Source organism: Thalia democratica, chromosome 1, assembly GCF_965202585.1.
Source record: "Thalia democratica chromosome 1, ktThaDemo2.hap1.1, whole genome shotgun sequence".
NCBI classification, from domain to species: Eukaryota; Metazoa; Chordata; class Thaliacea; order Salpida; family Salpidae; genus Thalia; species Thalia democratica.
In genome coordinates, this window is record NC_139165.1 from 49247527 (window position 1) to 49256822 (window position 9296).

The window sequence follows — 9296 nt, forward strand, 5'->3', positions numbered from 1 at the left end:
ATCAAGACTAATAAACCGATTTTAAAATAAACCAGGGATACTTATTACGTATTTTTTCAATTCGTGCTGTTATTAAAAAATTTAGACTAAAATTATTTGTAAGTATTAGTAAAATACAATATCTTAAAAGAAAACAAAACTATATTTTTGTCAAAAAATATTCAGAAAATAATAATGTTTATGAGTAACTTTTTATAGAAATGAAAAATAAAGATGTTGATGAATAATGTAAATTTATTAAACACGAAATAAGATTAACAATAAGAAAGTTACTATCAATTTAAAAAAATCAATCGAAAAGAATGATAAAAAATTGATATGAAAATTAATCTAAAATTTATATATAAATAACTTATTTTTAGCATTTAATTAGTTTCGGAGAGATTTCTAGTATTCGATTTTTTAAATTGAGAAGTTAATTCAAGGCAATTGATAAGAATGATTTTTTTTTAAACTACGCAACAACATGAAGTCAGCAAAATAGGTTCTATACAATAGCTCACCATTCAAGTAAACAAAACACACACAAAGAATAAGGATAGGCTGGACGTAGTTGTGTAAATATTTAATCACCAAGTGTGCAGATTAGAAGGTAGTGCCAAGGCCAGAACATTACGTATTAGTTTATCACATTTTATATAATTGAAATGTGTTTTTTAATTAAAACCAAGTTGTATCAAGCAAGCTTTCAGTCGCAACAGTTAACGTTGGCTAAAATTTTCAAGTGGAAATTGAGCTCTTTGAGTGAAGTTTGATTTTTCTCGTAACATGCAAATAAAGAGTTTTTAATTTCATCTTTGACCATACAACCTTTACAATTCACACCAGAAACTGGCACAACTTGATTCGATTCATTTGGTTTTTTCATCGCTAATTCAGAACATGATGCATTGCATGAGACTGCCTGTTTATTGTTTTCACTAATCTGAGCAAATGCTCCTTCAGAATTGTTTTTTGAGCTTTTCACTTGATCATCGAAAGTATTTGGCGGAGACAGAGATATACTGTACGCATTTTTTGTTTGAGTTCGTTCAGTGGTGCTTCTGTTGATATATTTCATAAACAATGATGTAATCGAGCAAACTAGTTAGAAATAAAAAATTAATATTATAAGATTCTTACTATACATTACAAAAACAATAAAAAATATGTAGATACTTACATATAACAAGTTTTAAGTAATTTTCTAAGTATTAATAAAAATATAAGTAATAAAATAGTAAAACTAACACAATACTTTTAACTATGTATAACTATAGTTAAATGTTTTAAATCTAAATAAGGGAACAACATGTCATAAAACTAAGACTTAAATACATAAAATATAAAACTTTAATACTTACTTGTTTGAAACTTAAACTAAATCATACAATTGGTAAGTTAAAACCTTCTTATATTTCTATTTAGGATCAAAGTAATTTGATACCACACCCAACATAACAAAGTATGAAAATTTTCGTGAACCTCAAAAATGCTACTTACTTCTAAAACACCAGTCACTCGATTTATTAAACAAAAATAGCGTCACGCTATTACGTAAACTAAATATCCTACCTCGAAATATGTAACTAACATCCATAAAAAATTTCTATCAAACCAAAGAAAATTGTTTGCATATTTCAAAATGGGTAGAAGTTACAATGGTTTAGTTTATGCTTGATATCCGTCATGACTGGCTGCGTTGTTTAGCAGTAAACATGAAAGTTCATTTACACGTTAATTTATGACAAGCGTTAGTGGCTCCACAAATTTTTGAGTGGTTAAAATTGGCTTTTATGTGGAATAACAAATTAAAGACAAAAAAATATTATAATCACTGAAGCGAAAAAAAGGGGTTTATGAACATTTGCAAAACAAAATTTACTTAAAAGTAATTTATTTACTAAGCTTACTTTGTAGATACCAATAAAAAATTAACAAATGTAATACTATTGTTTTCGTAAAGTCAAGAAAAAAAACGTTTTAATTAAAGGAACTCAGATAACTTCTAAAATAATTAAAATACACTCAAATTACTTTTTTATAACTTCACCAGTTCGACAACCCAAAAAACTATTTGATGAAATACGGTCTTTAATGTCGTTTTTTGATGGGGTGACGAATCTTTCGAAAGAACTTTTTCCTGTAAAGTTTAAATGAAAATTATACTTAGCTTTAAAAGTTAAGTTTATGTTTAATTAAATCTACATACAGATAAAACGTGATGTTTTAGAAGTTGAATAAAAACTTATACAACATTAAAAAATAGATTAAAGAAATGTTATTTAGATTGTCTAAATAAATCTACATACAGATAAAACGTGCTATTTTAGATGTTAAACAAAAACTTATATAATATATACAAAATAGAGTAAAGAAATGTGCTTCTCAATACATGTCAACAAATTTTAAAAGCTTATGTTTATTTGTTTAAATACAAAAATTTGTGGAATTTTTAAAATCTAATTTATAAATAAGATTAAATTTAAATTGCAAAACAAAAATTTTAAATAATTTGTGTTTGTATAAGGTTACATTAGTTTTTACTTTAAAATAACCCATGAAATAATTAAAAAATTAACAAAATCTATTGATTAAAGTAGATGCGATGATTTAGTAAGAAAATACTTTGTTGTAATTATCTTCGCTTTAAAATTAGTTCTTAACAACTACGTATGTTAAAACTAAATTTAAATATAATTCAAATCTAAATAATAACTTACGAAATTAACGGTAATGATATTTATTTTAAATGAATGAAATCAAATTACGCTACTAAAATAAATTATAAGATTTTTTAGAAATGCTTTACTTCGGCTTAGTAACATTACTATACATATATAATAATAAACTTGAACAAATATCGATTATGATCAACTTAAAAATACTTTTGATGAATTTATTTTTTTATTTACAAACTTAATCACACACAACACGACTACCACTAAGGACGTTTTAGTTATATGTATATATATCGAAAGCAAATTTTTGTTCAAAAATCTTATACATACTTTATACTTTGAAGTTTATAAAAAGTCTTTTTATATAATACAAAATGTTGTATTTATTAGTTGAAATAATACTTTTGAAAAACATGAACAACGCTTAAAAAGCGAACAACAACCCTATGGTAGACTAAGCCAGTTCTTCTCAAAAGCTGTTAAGATAAGATCAGAAAACAAAAAATTGATCGCACTAGGCTAACAAGTAAGCTCTTCATTTACACAAAAATACTTTTAATATATGTTAATTATACTTACCAGTGTACAATATATTGAACTGTTATGTGTCATAATACAATCAGAATATTTAGAATAATATTTGAACCTATTTCAAAAAAACTAGATATAGTTGATATACTTTGATTTTTCGTTGTTATATAAAAAATTACTTTGAATGTGATAACAAAAATGTTAATTTAATTTAGTATGACTTTTAAATCATCTATTTTTTAATTAGATTTAGGTAACATTGTTTAAACAAACGTTTATTCGTGCATGAAGTAAAAATTACAAAATTTAAGTTTATTTTGTTTTGACTTCAATCAAAGCTTGTATACTTTTATTCATTTTAAACTTAGTTGGTAAACACTTCTAAACATTAGTAAGAAAAACAACTATATTAGAAATATTATAATTGATTTCAAATGTCATTTAATAAAAAACAAATTTTCAAACAGCAATTTTTATTTGAAATCAGGGTAGTCACTAATTTTATAAAAATTTATTTCAACTATAAGATTTCTTGTCGATTTATAGTTTATGTTTAGTACTATAAAAGTTCAAAGGGATGTGAGTTATCATAGATATTATTTAAAACTTGAAAATCTAATATAAATTGATCAAATAATCGCAACAGCAGCAGATTGATAATAGCAGCACCTATCAGTATATTTTTTACGTTACAATTTTTTTAAATCACTTTTGAATTTTAAGAAGTAATTTTAGAAACTCAACTTTCCGGATGTTTTTAAGATTTACTTTTGATTACAGGACTTATTTCAGAGTCACTTTTTTTTAAATAATGACTTTGATAAACAATTTTCTATTAGATTAATGATCAAAAAACATCGTAAGACAGTAATAAATAACTTAAACAACTTAAATGTTTATACAACTGTTAGTAATGTTTCTTAATGTAAAACTTGAAATTGTTAAATAAATGGCTTACGACTTATAATTAATTACTGAAAATAACTATTATATAACTTTCCTTATCTTGAACACTTAACAGTAGGTTCGTAACTAATTTTCATCAAAAAAGTTTAAGAAAACGGAATATTAGGCCTTAAAAGTTTTAGAATTAAAAAATACATTCATTATAGGCTCATTTTATTTTTTTTTTTTAATTTTAACACTTCAGTTGTTATGTCACAAACTTCAAAATATTACATATTTTATATAAATAAAAATACAGCTTTGCAAAATAATTATCTAATTTCAACCATAGCTAGGTAAAACTTTAAAATTATTGTTTCACTTATTTCCAATTTTGACTGCTTTGACGTAGAAATTAAGATATTAAAAAAACTTATAGAAAAAACTTCTATTGTCTACTGTCAAACTTCCAAACTGCTACAATTAAAATTAAATGTATTATGTTGATAAATGTTTTAAAGACTAAATTTTATGTTGTAAAAGTCAGACGAGATGACGTTACTGTTTTGACAATACATTAGAAACTTAGAAAATAAACTGTTACACTTTTAATTTTTTATACTTTATAACCTTTTCTAGAAAACCCTTTGTACCATTTGTTTTGTGTGTTGATAAACTTATTTGCATAAATTTGCAATTTAAACAAACGTACTTACAAGAATTTTAGAGTATATTGTAGATAATTCTAAAATTTAATTATTAACTTTAATGTATACTTTATTTCCAATCTTTATACCTTAAAACCATAACAGTATAAGAGAATTTTACATGTTTTAGACAATAATCTTATTTTTTTACACTATAAACATTGGGTGATTTTCTTACTGACAAAATAGTTTAAATAGTTTAATATCTTAAAGTTTAAAAAAGAGATGGAAATGGTAGTATTGTTTGAATACTGTACGTATAAACAATTATTAAAAACCTATAAATACTAACTACTTACATTTTTTTTAATTTACATACTATAAGTTCTTTAGAATTAAAATACATAGAACACAGATACATAAAAAATTAAAAAAGATCTGTTTTTTTAGTAAAAACAATTTTAATGTAAAAACAAAATGACTGTATTTTCACTCTTTGAGACAAAAAAACTAGCCGGAGTTTATAAAGAAGTTTAAAAAAAAAATCGCCTACTAGGAACTAACGATCTTTGAACCAGTGTGCATTATGCGTTTTCGTTAGAATAAGAAATTTAAAGTCAAAAAATACTTTAATATATGAATAATAAGTAAATTTTTATTTTCGACCTATTTTTCATGCTCATTAATAAGTATGTGATGCAACTAAAATACAAATATTTAGCCTTGAAAAATGCTTTAATATCTAAAAAAGTTAAAATTCAATTATCTATCATGAAAAAAAAATCATATCTTTACCGCGCAATTTTTTTAAAATAACTTTTTGTAAAGAATATTTCAAGGTGATATGTACTTATACTAAATTTCTATATCAATAACAACAGGATTGTAAATATATTCTTTTACAATTTTTGTCTAAAAAGGCACTGAAAAATACCTTTGCTATATTAAATAACTAGCCGCAAGGAGGAAATATTCTCTAATAATTAAAGTGAACACTATTTTACTCTCCTACAAAAAAAACGTAAAACAAATAACTTTTTCATTGTCAATTCTATTGAAAAAAGTCACTGAAAGCAGTGTCCCACAATATTTTTTTTAATTAGGAAAGACCAGAAAAATACTTTTAATAAGTTTTATCGGCTATAAGGCAGTGAAATGCTATAAGGCACCAAATTTTTTATCTATTTTTTTTTTAATTCTTAGGTGATAAATTTCAAAATTTGTTTAGCTTAGTAAAGTTACGATACAAATCAATATTTTTATAAGAAATTTATTTATTTTAAAAACTTGGTGTGCACAAGACGTTTACTTTAATTATCTACTGTGCTTAGATTTTGTGAGTTAGAGAACTATTGAGTTAACCTACTTACCATTCATACTTATGTTTCACTTTTTGAATAGCAATTTAAGGTTGATATTTTTGAGCTTTAGTCATCACATACTTTAAGTTACTTTTCTAAAGCAAGGTTTACTTTAAAAAGGTTTTTGTGAAAATTTTAGATAGTTTATAGTATCAATAATTACTCAATGAATAGCAATTGTTAAATAAATTGTTAGATTAAGTCTGGCGCAGTATTTAAGTAGATCACTATCTGAGAATAAAATACCATAGGTTTCTGAACACTTTTTTCTTTATCTTATTTGCTTTAAAATTTATTAAATAAACAATTATAAATATATAATTAAATTGGTTTAGAACTAGGTAAAAACTTAAAGGGGAATCTAGTGTTTTTTAAGATTATTTCAATTTTATCCAGAGAAATCCAGTTTTTTTTTTAATATTACAACTATTCAGGAAATTCAACGGAATTCCATGGAATTGAGAAACCTTAGAAAGTATATCTTCTCCTAGGTATTTTAAGTAAAATGTTTATAAAATATTTCTTACTAGAAAAATTCAAATATTAGAACTAAACTTTTTATACTAATGTTTATATTTTAAAAACTATTTTGAATTATTTAAGTTTTAAACAGCACATTAGCTTACAGTTATATATTAAAATTACAAATACAATCTAGCTATGTAAAAAATCATCAACATTTAATTTGATCAATTTAAACATGCTTTGTCACTTGAGTCAAATAGAGTAAGCATCTCAACTGAGATCGAAACGATTCGGTTTTATTGAGAGTATATAGGCTTAAATAATTCAAAAACTGCATTTCTACTTATCATAAACGAATAGTTATATAATTTAGTTTGGTAAAAAATATTTCAATATTTTATAGAAATAATTAAAAATAAATGTGTGTGAAGTAGTATCTAAACTGTTTCTTTTTAGAATTTTTTTTTTTGTTTATATTGGTAATTATTTTCAATCACAACTAAAAACTGTTAGGTTAAATAGAAAATTTAATAAATTTCCAAAATTGGTACAATGCATTAAAAAATTTTTAAGTTCTTTATTCACTTTAGTTTCTTGTCTAAGTTGTTTGCTTAGATTTTGACATGCTTAGTTTTGACTTTTTGTTTTCTATTGTGTTTTAAGTGTTATTATTTAGTTACCTTTTTTACTGGTTGTGACTACTAATTTAAAAAAAAAAAGCTTCGAACCCTTAATGCTACTTTAAATTTGTATAGTATTTAGCTTATTCATTGATAGCGCTAAAGATAAAATCAATTTATTTAAGACAAAATTAATGAAAAAGTTGTCAAAATGTACTAAAACGACCTACAAATTAAACTGCGGGTAAATTTTTAAAACCACTAACAACAGAGCTTTTAGGTAAAAAACCGAAGATAGTACAGGAGTCTTCCTCGAATATATAAAAAATCGTGTTATTTCATACAATATATAAGTGTTTTTAATCAACATTGTACGTTTGAAAATCCCAATAGAAATTAAAAAATACTTGCTTTAATTAAAATCAATGTATTTAAACTCTAAGTAAATTATTTTTAATCAAAAACTAAATATTAGTTGTAACCAATGCAGAAAATATAACCACTTTTATTAGATTTTAAAATTCGAAAAATACTTATTCATGTTAATATATTTTACTTAATACTTAATAAAGAAACATATATATAAACAACTGCAAATAAATAATTTTATCTTACAACTCTGATTTAGTGGTATTTCTTGGACTTACTTTTGACTTGAAGTTTTGATGGTGAACAATTATAATCATTAAAAATATTAAATCTTGTAGAAAAATCCAAATTGTTTTCATCATTGTCCTCCTGATTGTGTTTAATACATAATTAATTGTTACAAAAGACTAACAATTGTGTAAAATTGTAACTTCTTCAATTAAAAAACAGCGTTTTAGATTAGTTTTTTATCAAAGTATTTATCAAACTTATTAAGTTACTAACTTTATAATTAGTAACTTACTTTATTTCTGCATTGATTGGTTATATCGTGTGTTGGAAATTCATTTTTATCAACTTCATTGATAAAAAAGTTATGGCAGAACACGGTTTCATTACGTTTTGGGTCGAGGTCACGATTATCAGCTAAATTTCCACTATCATTCAAATAATTCTCAAACGCACTTTCATTAAGTCTTAAATATTTTACAACGTTTTTATTGTTTTATTTTTATAATATTGTGTAAATTTGTTAAAAAAAGTGTTATTTACCATTTTTTATTTTTTTATTTTGTTGTAATGAATATTTTCTGCACAATTTGTAGCTTTTAAAGAGAGCTAAACAAAAAAAAAAGTTTTTTGTTTACAACTTTGTTGTTGTAATGTTTTCATTTCAATATTAATTGATAATACTCAAGAAATTTACTAAAAATAAACAAATGTTATTCGAAAAGCCTAATAGATCAAAAACTGTTTAGCTTAATTTATATTTTATTCAACTGCAAACGTTCAATTAATTTGCATAAACTTCATTTAATTTATATTTGATACTTAGACATGTTAATTTTAATCTAATGTAAGTTTATACAACTTTATATGAAAAAATAAACATAGTACGAATTAATTACGTAATACGAAAACATATATCACGATTTGGTTTAGTATCGGATAATATGAAGAAGTTTAAAAATATATCGAAAAGTAACTTATTTCTTAAACATGTTCTTTAAATTAAATTACTTTAATTATTTTCAAGATATTGCGGTCTACGGTAGCTAAACTATGGTCCAGAAGACATAAAGTGGTCAATTTGTAAATACTACAAAACATAAAACACACTAAGACAACTAGAATAAATTGTCAGTAAGGTATATTGATAAAAATATTAATTTAGGTTATTTTTACGGTTGTTTGTCATGCTTAAATTTCAAAATGGTGAAAACAAAAATCAACTTACACAATTCAAATCTGATAAAACAAAAGAAAATATTTACACATTTAATATTTAAGTAAAAACATCAACATAGTAGGCCTAAACATAGTATTTTGTAAACTTACTTATTTTTAGTACTTGAAATTCGGGGAGTTTTAAGAACAGTCGATTCAACGACTCTAAGACCATGAAACGCATCATCATCTGTTTTATTTATCAAAAATGCAAACTATCTTCTAATAAAATATATAAAACAATTTAAGATAAAAATGTAAAATAAAAATATAATACCTTCTTCATCTTTGACAGTATTCTGATTTCCGTTC